The sequence below is a fragment of the Carassius auratus genome, chromosome 22 (assembly GCF_003368295.1).
Source record: "Carassius auratus strain Wakin chromosome 22, ASM336829v1, whole genome shotgun sequence".
Lineage (NCBI taxonomy): Eukaryota > Metazoa > Chordata > Actinopteri > Cypriniformes > Cyprinidae > Carassius > Carassius auratus.
Window position 1 is genome coordinate 19228890 of NC_039264.1, and position 8900 is coordinate 19237789.

Genomic DNA, 8900 nt, shown 5'->3' on the forward strand with positions numbered 1-8900 from the left:
TTCAGAAAAGTAACCACACCCCCCACCCCGTGCCCCCGCCCAACAGAGGTTAATGTAAAATGAAAGGAGATCACACATTTTCACTTGCAAGGTATTTATTAGCATTACAATACATTACATTGCATACTGTACATGACAACAGCTGTAATGCTTTCAATTATACTGTCAAGAAACAATTAAATATACCTTATCAGAGCTCAACATTTTCTTCTGAAAAAAATTAAAATGTTATTAATCTTCATTGATATTTTTCTGGATCCAGGAGAGAATGTCCTTATCAATATGATTGGAAAGAGATCCATCTGGATTGATGGGAATAGTGAAGGGGAGAGGAATACCCATTCTTGACAGTGTCATCTAGAACAGCAGGAAAAAAATTATTTAGTTGTATTTCCTGTTTATATCATTATGAGATAATAATTTAAAAAGGAAATATTTCACCTCTGGAATCCTGGCAATGACATTCAAGGACCTCTGAGTTGGCAAGGCAGCAGTAAGTTCAATCTCTTTCTCACTGTTCATTACTCTTTCAAGTCTGAATCCCGCCTGGAAAGCCGCCATAGGGATGTGTTTGGACATTCTAATTGTGACAGGATACAAAAATAAGAGTAGAGAATTAAACCAGTGCCATTTTCTACACAACACATTTGTTGTTCTGTGCCGATGAACATTACTTTTTAGCATAGCTGGTGACAGTAATCGGCAGCCTCTCCCATTCCAGCTCTAAACGTGCAGCAGGGAATTCACCCAGTACACCAGCCTCAGCTTTAGCAGTGACTGCATACTGCTGGCACTCTGGACCCCAAGCAAGCTTGGCCTGAAATGTTATGCTTAATTATGCTTAAACCTGAGAAAAATGTTACACTACAATTTTTTTTATCACACTTCAACACTTACAGTCACTTTGTGCTTGCTCAGCACAGCACCATCAACACAGATCTTCAGGTTGTCATTTTCAGCAATGGAAGAAACAACAATTTGCACTCTTGCAGTTGGTTTGTCAAAGTAAGCAGCAAGTTGGTAGCCCAGCAGTTTGTGGTCAACTCTCACAGCACGGGCAATGACAGCAAAAACAGGTGAACCTGAATTTCCGAGGAACTTAGCCTGAAAGCATACACCATACAAATATTAAGTATCATATTATATTAATTAAAGTTTTGTGTTATTATGACAAAACAAATGAAATTAATTGATTCACCTGTTTCTGGATACGCTCAAAGCTAGATCCAGAACTTCCACTGCTAACTTTCTTTGATGCACCATGGGGTGCCAAATACTGCAAGAAAAATAAGGTAATAAACATGATAAGTGTTGGATCTAAAGAAACTATATTGTTGACAAAAATATTTTCAGTAGTTACCCTATCCTTGTGGAATTTCCTGAAAGGCTCCATGATAGTGGCAGTCTGAAAATAAATAAAGTATTCAGTGCAAATGAATATACAGATTAATGGGATTTAAGCAACACATGACATTCCTTTTCCTCACCTTGGTCATGCGAGACCTGGACTCTGAGGAGCTTGAACTGCTGCTGCTTCTGCTGCTTCTGCTGCTGCTGCTGCTGCTACTCCTACTGCTGCTACTGCGGCTGCTGCTGCTGCTTTCAGAAGAGTTCCTGTTTTTATCTTCAGTCTCCAGGATGTCCTTCAGTTTCAACAGGAAAGCCTTTCCTTCTGCAGTCTCCTCATCAATGAGACTGATTTGCTTAAGGAGCCTCTCGGCAGCTCTAGGACCAACTTGGACTTCAAGCTCCAGTCTTTCAACAGCAGGACCTTCCGCTATAGCCAAAACAATAATCCTTAATTATACAATTATATAATAGTTTAATGAATGTAATAATTTCTTTAAGTATACCTCTTGCCACTGTAGCACGGGCTGAGTGTTGTCCAATTATGTAGAACAGAGGAGTATTTCTGATGAAAGCAGCATTGTGAGAGTGCACCTCAACGCATCCCTTGATTTCAATGTATGGGACAGCAAGACAGAGAGTCTTGTCATATGGAGCAGGAGCTCTCATAGGAGCCTCATTTGAATTCTCAGATGACTGGAAAGAAAAATCAAGTATTATAATGAGTCTAACAACGTGAAGCAAATGAATGCTTAGCATACTAACACATACACAGTAAGTTGTGTGAGTGTTCAAAGTTTACCATGTATTCAGCAGATGTCTGGGAATTCTGCACAGCCAACTCAGATACTAAAGGAACAGTCCTCTCAGCAGAAGGCTCTTCAATGTTTCTGACCACAGCATGAGTCTCTAAGCTGTCAGAACAAGAAGTAGGTAACTTGCATTTCACAAGAAACAATATGAATTAATAAATGATGCAAAATATTTGCTTCACTAGCATCACTAAGATTTCATTACCTCAGATCAGCGATGTGTTCAGGAACCTCAACAGGCAGAGCCTCCACCTTGTAGTAGCCCTTGAGAATGTCTGCTCTTGCAGCTATTTTTCCAGGAGCAATTGTACGGATTTTTCCTCTCGCCATAACAGCAGCTTGGATCAAGGCAGTGTTCACTCCCATCACAGCAAAGGTCTGGAGAGCAATACTGAAAGAATAAAGGAGATTGTTTGTAAAGGGATTGTTATGTGCATTATATCTCATGTCTATGAATGTAACTGTAAAAATGTACCTTGGTCTAGCTTCAGCTTGGAGTTGAATATCAGTCTTCTTCAGCTGCTCAAGAGTCATAGTCTCAATCTCCTCAGGGAGAGGAGGTGTAATGGTGGCCTTAACTAAAAGGATGAACGGAACAACATCAAAAGTGGCGACCCCCTCATATCAGAAGAAAAAGAAAACAGTTACCATATATAAAAAACATACCATTGACACTTGCAGCAGCAACGGCAGCAGTGTACAAACTAAACTCCATGGGCAAACCAACTGCTGTTGGCAAGATACGACGCACTTCAGCTGCAAGCAGAGGTTTGGCATACTGCAAGGCAATTCCTTCCTGCAAAGCTTTAAGAGCCGCCTTCAACATTTCACGTTGTTTGGGTCCAGTCACAATCTGGGGAATGTGTTATTGAGAAACTTTCTAATTATGATAATTATTTGTGAGACAGATTTTAAAACGAAATAGTAATGAAAGAGAAGAGATAAACTACAACACAATACCGGTATAGCTTCTTCAATGATGGTCTTGTCAATCTTGACAAAAGCCACTTCTTGTCCAAGTAATTTGATGTAGGCTGAAGCCAGTGGCTGATTGTTTGGTAAATCCTTCCAGTTTGTGAGCTTAAGGGGTAAAATATAAATCATAAACATTTTGCCTATGTCATGTTTGTAATATTACTTATAAGTGTAAAGTTATACAGTGAAAACATACTGCTCTCAGGGTGCGCTTAATCTTTGTGATACGGTCAACACTTTCATCAGCTGCAGGAGATTTCAGAAGAGCCTCCTGGATTCCTTCAGTTCTCACACCAATCTGTTTGAGGGCAAGTGAACTGAGTAAAGGCCAAAATCCTTTTTAAATCAATATAATAAAATAAAAAAGGTTTGCCCACCTCAAGAACATCAGCAGCAGCTCCAGCCAGATAAGCACGTGCTTTAGCTACAACAGCTCTGGGCAGGATGGTTGCAGCATCATTGATCATGTAGGCACTGCCAGCAGCTCCAACCATAAGTGAAGCTGCACAGAGACATAGGTAAGAATATCATTAATGCAGATTTTTGTACATTTTAATAAACAGCCAACACATCATTTGTTAGCTTTCTTGAAAATTTAGCAAAACTTACTATGATAGAAGTCCAGCTGAAGGGCTCTGCTGAAACGGTAGCTAAGTCTGTCTAGCTTGCGGCTCATGAGCTTGATGGCAACATTAGCTGCACCAGCACTGAAATAGACAACCATTATTATAACGCTCACTTGAAATGATATATGAAATTTATGAAAAAATTTCTTACACAGCTGCCATATCAGGAGCAGTGATTCTGGTCAAGGACTTGATGTGGGAATAAGCAAAGCTCAAAACATGCATGTTGGTTTCAGTCTTCAGAGCACCAGCAAGACTGGAGACAAGAGCCACTGATGGCTTGGCCTCAAACAACACAATACAAGCAACCATGCGCACTTCTGGGTGGAGAGCTCTATCCAACACAAGCTGCAGGGCAACTGGCTGAACCTGTGGCAAGAAAGAAGGTCAGTTTATTATTGGGAGAAAATGGGCCATTTTACAATAATTCATTCCTACAATGACTGACACTTGCCAGTTTGGGTTCTTTCTTGGCAATGTTCCTCAGGGCCAAGATAGCATCAACCTGGACTCTAAGGGGCAGAGATGTAGCTGCAGTTCTCAGTCCTGGCAGGAGCTTCATGATGGGTTTAAGACTAGCAGGGTGACCAGCATTGCCCAGAACTTTAAGAGCCAATGTGATTTCAGGAATGTCATTTTTAGAAGTTGCCTCTGCAGCAATATCATGAATGGGCTGAGGAGATTAGAAAATTAGAATTAAAAAATCTGAACAAGTACATTACTGGTAGAAATGTAAGACTTGAATTGTTTACCCTGAGGTGCTCAGCAGAGCAAGTGGGAACTGCAACACAGTGCCTGGCAATCATGGAACCATATCCAAGCATTACAACTTCACGGAGAGCTGGGATTGTGGAGATTTTCTCATGCGTAGCCAAACTCTAGTCAGCAAGATAAAGAAATTATTAATTTGAATTCAGGAAAGATTTGAAGAACGACATTTTGAGTATAATCAGATTTACTCACAGCTGTCATTTGAATCGTGTCCAAATCAGCAGTGACCATTTGCAGAGCAACCACAAGAGCCTGAATGAACTCTGGAAGGGTAAGTTCACCAGCCAAGAACTTCTCCTTGATGAATTTTACAATGACTGGTGTGCCAACAGAAGGAAGAGCATCCAGGAGCCAACGCCTAACAGAGTCATTGTTTAAAATATATTCATAATTTAAATTAAATTAATTTTGCTGACAAACTGTACCTGTAAGCTGGTTTGTCCTTGAACTGAGCCCAGATAGCCTCAATGTTCTCCAGGGTGGAAACACGCAGGAGCTGGATGAGCTGAACAAACTTGAGTGGAGCGTCTTCATGGACCATGTCCACATTGTTTGCAACAAGGTGCTTAAGGACCTCGATGATCTAGAAGAGAGTAAGAGCTAGTTTCAGTTGATATGTTCAGTGTGGTTCAAAGGGTTTGACTCTGAGATCGTTAAAGTATTACCTGGACTGGAGCATCACTGATCTTCATTAGATGAATGGGGGTCTGAAGAATCTCAGTTGCAAACTCATATTGCAGGGATCCACGGGCCAAGTAATCAGCTTTGATTGGAGCAACAAGGGTCTTCTCAATCTCAACAAAAGCCAAGGTTTGTCTGAAAAATTAAAAAAGAAAAATGTAATAATATGTGTAGGGTATATTGTTAGTTCATATTTCTCACAGAGGATCAGTCATACTTTGCTTCCATCTGGGCAGCACCATGGATCTCATTGAAGGGTGAAAACTGATGCACTTCCTCAACTGTTGCTTCAGCGATTAGTACACCAGCGGACGCTGGCTTCATGATGTAATTGTAAGTTGCAGTTTCAATCATACTCTTGATTCTCTGTTGAGAGAAAGGTGTGTGATCAATTTAACAATTAAAAAATTATATTGTTGAGGAAATATTTCATGTTTTTCCAATCTTGGTCATTACCTCTGTGCATTCATGACACCTCTCAGTGTATGCCAAACCAACGTCCTTCATGATTCTCTCCTGGCAGTGGCTCAGATCCTTAGACTTGGTTACGGTAATGTGGTTGGCCTTTGGATCCTCACTGATGACATAGTGGGTCCTGCACACTCCCTGAGCTCCAGCCTTGAAGGATGAGTCAAAAAATAAGACTGCAGAACTCAAAAAGGCTTTCTTAATGCCTTTATAAATGTATTTAGGATTACTTTCTCACCTCTTGCAGCTCATAGATGTTCTGGGTCTTCTTGAGGTTGAGCTGAAGGATGTTGAGGATACCTCTGTGTAAGTTCAATACAGTAGGGGAGACTCCTGCAGGGGCAAATACCTTTCCAACCACACCATTAGCATACTCAAACTTGATGGGAATCTGAAGCTGAGCAGCCAATGCTGAGGTGAGTTTAGTGGCAGGAAAAAATGGATCCTTGGGCCAAATACCAGCGTACTCGTAGATTACAGGTTCCATGAGCTGTAAGGGATATTTTCCATTTAAATTAGGGCATTGTTGCTTTTAACATCCAATGATGGCATACTTTTTGTTGTTGTTTTCTTTCAGTGTGAAAATCTTACAATTTCCACCGTTCTTAATCATTACCTTCATCAGAAAGGTGTTCTCTGTCACAGCACTGAGGTGAACCTTGCTGTTGACCTTTATACCTGCTCTGGCCAAACCTTCTTGAGGAAGACCGCCCAAGAGTAGAGCCTCATACTTGTACACATAGGTCTTATCAGGGGCAAACTCAGGGACTGAAAAGGGTAGAGTATTTTGGATTTAGGTCTGTTGTTATGACCATTCATTTTAATCTGTAATGCAGTGTATCACTTACAAACTAATTTTCCAAGTCATATTACTTACCAAGGTTTATCTGTTGACTTGCTGAAATAAATAAAGATAAAAAAATTATATATATATATATATATATATATATATATATATATATATATATATATATATATATATATATATATATATATATATATACATATATATATATAGGAATATATATATATATATATATATATATATATATATATATATATATATATATATATATATATATATAGGAATATATATTTTCAAGAGGTTAAACAAGGTTTTTTGAAATAGGCATAAAGAGAGAAAATAAGAAAAATATATATAAATATATTTTGACTTACCCACAAGGGCCACAGTCAGGGCAAGCACAAGAGCTCTCATGGCTGATGGTTTGTAAAGAGCACTTCAGAGAAACAGACCTTTTATAGTGGTTTCTTGCTGACCAAGTATTAAAATTTAAATTAATTATTAACCAATGTCTTTAAGTGCATATCCAATTACACACAAGAAATAACTGATGTCAACTTATTTTAAAATAAATATAAGTTAGAGGTTAGGTTAACCTGGCCTGACATAGTGACATTCTTCATGCCTACGTTCCCAGTGCTGTTCATTTTACTTTTATCTTCAAATAGGCAATTCTTTTTTCAGTACTGTCATACACATAAAACAATGCTGAAGCAGAAAAATTTGAGTTTTTTTAAATAAATTTATGGCTAAGGAGTAAGTTATAACAAAGAAAACTGCATTAAAAAAAATTTTTTTTTATCCACAACCTTTTGTTGCTAACAGACCTGGCTTGACTATTCTAAGCTATCAGTTCCAGGTTAGGTTACCCTGGCCCTTAATCTTAAAAATTGTTAAAGTCCATATTAGTTTATTTATTTTTTATGTAAAACTGCAATAGCATTGTGTGAACTTTGGAAGTAGATGTGGCTTGGTGTGTGGACAGTTTTATAATTGTTAAATCTAGTTATTTTTATTAAACGCTTTAAGAAAGGGTATTATGGCAAATATTCAGTACAGGAATAGACTTCATTACCATTGAGCATGGCACCTCATACTTAAATAATATGATTTAAAGATGAATTCATATTTTCAGAGACCACAAATAATAACTTCTTAAAAAAAAAAAAAAAATCTTGTAATTTGTCATGTAGTGAGATCAACTCAGAACAGCAAGGACAAACCTATTTTAGTACAGCACAGCTTTCATCCAAAAAGGCGACTTTTCAATGGTTGTGTCAAAACAGTGTTTTTCTTTGTCTCAATAAACAGATGATAAACATTTGGAAGCACTTAACAAAAAATTAGGCAGACACCCGTCTACCACCTTACAGGCCATGGCACTGTGTGATCGATCTGATGCTTGGGGCCATCATCACACCATCAGGCCACTATGAACAAAAGGTAATGCCATATGGTCTTTCCAACTCACCGTCGATCTTCCAGGGCTTTATGAATGAGGTATTCCAGCAGTTCCTCCATCGCTTTGTCAGTGTGCATTGACTTCCTCGTGTACTCCTGGAACCTGGTCGAACATCGCCACCACATTAATGGCTCCGACAGCATCACCTCTACCTAAAGCTGGAGAAGTGTGAGATCCATGTCTCCACGGTGCAGTTCCTCGGGTACATCACTGGCTGAGATGATACCCAGATGGACCAGGGGAAAGTTAAGGCCATACAGGAATGACCCATCCCTCAGACCTGCAACAATGGGATTTACTTCTACTGTTGCTTCATTAAGAACAACAGTATGCTCAATGCTCCTCTCACCTCTCTATTTGGAAATCCCAATTCCCTGTCCTTGACCTCCAGTGCACACAAAGCCTTAGAGAAGCTCAAGGAAGCAGTCAGCATGGCCACCATCCTTCGTCATCCAGACCCCCAAGTGCCCTTCATGGTGTAGAGGTGTACACTTCCACCAGTGGAGCTGGGGCCGAGCTGTTCCAGCAGTTGGGCAAGCCTCCTAGCCTCCACCATTCTGCATATCACTCCAAAAAAACTGTCTCCAGGAGAAGTCAACAATGACATAGGTAACCGAGAGCTAATGGCAAACAAATCAGCTCTCTAGAAGTCTCTAGAAGTCCTTTCATGGTCATCACTGACCACAAGAACCTCCAGTACCTAAGATATGCAAAGAGACTCAACCCCATCGAACCCACTGGGAATTATTCTTCACATGGTTCAATTTCACCATCACCTTCCACCCTGGAAACCGCAATTGTAAAGCTGATGCCTTATCTCGCTTGTAGTCTCCAGAATCCCCCTCTAAACCAGAACTCATCATCCCTCCTGTCCTCATTGTGAATCCCATCCAATGCAACCTCTCAGATAACATCTGTATCTCCAGGAACCAGGAACCAGCTCCCCTGGAAAA

General features: G+C 39.7%; 1 pseudogene; it reads right to left on the reverse strand.

The window, feature by feature from the left end:
- Window positions 1–216: 216 nt before the first annotated feature.
- LOC113039925 (vitellogenin-like) lies at window positions 217–6453 on the reverse strand (annotated as a pseudogene).
- Between the last annotated feature and the right edge of the window lie 2447 nt (window positions 6454–8900).